We start from the raw sequence: 3,937 nt of genomic DNA, 5'->3' as shown, positions 1-3,937 counted from the left end.
ACCTACAGTCTTCTCATAAATGGCTCTGCCTCTCCTTTCTTCCATGCTGAAAGAGGACTTAGGCAAGGTTGTCCACTCTCTCCTCTCCTCTTCCTGATTGTCATGGAATGCCTGAGTAGACTCATCTATCATGAAAAGTAGAATGGCAGATTATCAAGTTTAAAGATTACTGATCAGTGTTACCTGACTCATCTCCTGTTTGTGGATGATGTCCTCATCTTCTTGGATGGAAGTATTCATGATTCGATCTCTCTTGAAAAGATCCTTGCTACTTTTTTCAGAGTGACTGGTATGATGGCAAATCATACAAAATCCATAATTTCTCAGGCATACACTTCTGCACAAGAGTCCAATTCTTCCTTGCATCGATTCCCTTATAACCCCCGACCACTTGACCAGGGCTTCAAATATTTGGGTTTCTGGATCAAGCCCTTGGGACATAAGATAGCCGATTGGACTTGGTTGATCACCAAATTTGAGAAAAGGATAACCCACTGGAGCCATCGCTTTTTATCTAGAGTAGGAAGGTTGGTGCTTATTAAATTTATCCTGGAGGCTACCCCGATTTTCTGGATGGCATTAGTCTGTATTCCTAAAGGCATTCTAGCTCGTCTCAAGAAAATCTGTTTCAAATACCTTTGGAATGGAGGTCAGGACAAAAAAGTCTTTGCATGGATAAGTTGGGACAAGATCGCCCTGCCAAAAAAGTGGGGAGGATGGGGCCTTAAAGATCTACCATCCTTTGCACATGCTTTGGCTGCAAAAATGGGATGGACATTACTTACCAAGCATAATCTCTGGACATCCATTTCATACCACAAATACATCTGGCCCCTCCAAGTCATGGATTGGATTAGATTGCCTGGTTGGAATAGAACAGGCATATCATCGGTTTGGAAAGCTCTATTGTGCTCACTCCCCCTCATTCGCAGTCACCTTACTTGGAGAATCAATGCAAGAACCAGTGCTCGCATTGGGATGGACCCATGGACCGAAGGAGGGGGTAGATGTTTCCTCCCATGAGATCTTATCTGATTACTTAACCAACATAACATAAAAGTAATAGCCCATATTGCGGATCATGAGAATTCGTCCATTCTTTCACAAGCTTGGAAATCGGTCGTGCAGCTTAACTTGCCTCCCCACTGGCACCTCATTTGGGATGAATATACTAACGCATTGAGTGAATCTCATATACACATCAAGGAAGGCCCAGATGAGCTCATGTGGAGCAAGGCCAAATCTAGTTTCTATTCTCCTAAGGAAGGCTACCTGTGTGTGATTCAAAACAAACAACCTGAAATCATACAGAGATGGTGGAAGCTCATTTGGAAATTAAAAACTCCTCCCCGGAACAAACTTTTTTTTTGGTGCATCCTTCGCAATAAGGTTCCTACAGGGGACTTGCTTATGCACAGATCCTTGTATGGTCCTTATTGGTGCATACTCTGCAAACAAAACACTAAATTGACATAACATATGTTCCTCTCCTGCATTACTACTAAACAAATATGGAAAGACGTGGCTGCTGAGATCAGGTTCACGGGAACATGGGAAGGTGACAGCATAACAGCAGCATGGGAAGCCTGGAACAGAGCACATGCAGGAACAAACCTGCCGTGCCTACCTCTGATCATATGCTGGGCAATATGGCTGGCCAGAAATAAACTAACTTTTGATAATGGCACGATCTGTTGGCAGTACACTATTGCTAAAATCATTGCATCCTATCATGAACTGCCTAAATATACCCCACCTCGCCCATGCAAACCTGTTGCCCCCGACCCTATAGACTACTCCTCTCCATGGGCATATTTCGATGGAGCTGCTCAGCAACACGAATGTGGGGGGATTCATACTATACCTCTCAGAACAACATTACTTCAAAGTCAAGATGGGTCTTGGCGTAGGAACAAACAACTTTGCAGAACTTATTACTCTTCGACATCTTTTGCACTTTGCTTTATATCATGACTGCAGAGACATACAGATCTATGGTGACTCAAATAATATTATAAATTGGATCAGCAAGAATACTAGATGTCACGCAGACACACTCTTAAATATTATGGACGAAGTAATGCATTTCAAATCTCTTTTTAATTCCATCCTTGTTTGTCATATCTACAGGGATCATAACCACAGTGCCGACGGATTATCCAAGGAAGCCACGCACCTGCCAAAAGGACAGTGGATAATCCAAGAACAAAGGGGTACCTCTCAGTACCAGTACTACTACAGGTCTTATATAGATCAAATCTAACATCAGGTGGATGGTCCCTAAATTTTGCAGTACTACCGGACATATATGATGATGTAGAAAACTTAGTTTTATTTATGAATAACACCCTGCGAGGTGTAAATATGCTTATATGAACTCTATACGGCATCATCCTGCGTGATGATTTTTTTTTTTTTGACACAGCGATTCACAAGAATGGAATTGTAAGTATTTTGGACATACTAACACAAATTGCATATGCTAAACAACATATACTATGTGTGATTTTTCACCATATAATGAAAGATTACAATTATTCCAGTGGAAAAAAAAAATGGATCATGATAGCCTTAAATACTTTTTAGAGCAATTATTATCCTCTGAAGAGCAACAAAAGTGGGTCACAAAGATGTTGGGTTATGACTTTGAAATCATCTACAAAAAAGGGAAGGAAAATGTGGCGGCAGATGCACTCTCAAGAAAGGATGAGGATGTGGAAGCATTGTTGTGTGCCATTTCTATTATCCAACCAGATTGGATAAATGAAGCAAGGGAGGAATGGAAGAATGATGAAGAAGTGTGGGCACTTATTCGAAAGTTACAACAAGATTCCAATACATCTGATACATTTAGCTGGAAAATGATTCGTTATGGTACAAAGATCGCTTATACCTCTATAAGAATTCCCAACTCAAACAAAATATTCTTATGGAATTGTACACTTCTCCCTTAGGAGGGCACTTGGGATTTTTAAAAACTTACCACAAGGTTAAGAAGGAATTATTTTTGGATGGCCTTAAATTGGATATTCAAAAGTTTGTGGTGAAATGTTTGGTTTGCCAACAAAATAAGTTGAAACAATTAAGACCCCTGGTCTATTACAACCTTTATCCATTCCAAGCCAAGGTTGGGAGGAGGTTTCAATGGATTTTATCATAGGTTTACCCAAGTCTGAGGGAAAGAGTTTCATCATGGTGGTAGTTGACAGACTTATCAAGTATTCACACTTTTGTGCATTATCACATCCATTTAAAGCCAGTACAGTTTCTACTGCATTTATGGAAACAATTCAAAAGCTACTTGGAAACCCAAAGATTATTGTAAGTGACAGAGATCCCATTTTCACTGGAAATTTTTGGACATAATTATTTTCTTGTCTTGGTACTCAGTTAGCTCATAGCTCATCTTATCATCCTTAATCTGATGGGAAAACTGAGATAGTAAACGAATGTTTGGAAGGATATCTTCGTTGCTTTGTATCTGATAAATAGACACAATGGGTCAAATGGTTGCCTCTGGCTGAATGGTGATATAACACTTCCTTCCATACAGCAACAAAAATGGCCCCATTTATGGCACTTTATGGATATCAGCCACGATCCATCACATCATATTTAAGAGAAAATTCTAAGGTTCAAGCAGTGGAACATCACATCGAGCATCAACAACAAGTCCTCCAACTCTTAAAGATAGCCTCATGTTGGCACGGAATAGAATGAAATAACAGGCAGATCAACATCACAGCGAAAGAAGTTTTGATGTAGGTGATTGGGTATTCCTACGGCTACAACCATATAAACAAATGTCCCTCAAGCAAGCTAAGAAGGATAATAAATTATCACCAAAGTATTATGGTCCATATAAGGTGTTGCAAAAGATTGGTACTATGGCATACAAATTGGAACTTCTTGCAGCTTCTCGAGTGCACCTAGTTTT

The sequence above is a fragment of the Pinus tabuliformis genome, chromosome 5_1, assembly GCF_031772625.1.
Source record: "Pinus tabuliformis cultivar Carrire ecotype Pingquan chromosome 5_1, CPIR1, whole genome shotgun sequence".
Lineage (NCBI taxonomy): Eukaryota > Viridiplantae > Streptophyta > Pinopsida > Pinales > Pinaceae > Pinus > Pinus tabuliformis.
This window is presented reverse-complemented; position numbering follows the sequence as displayed.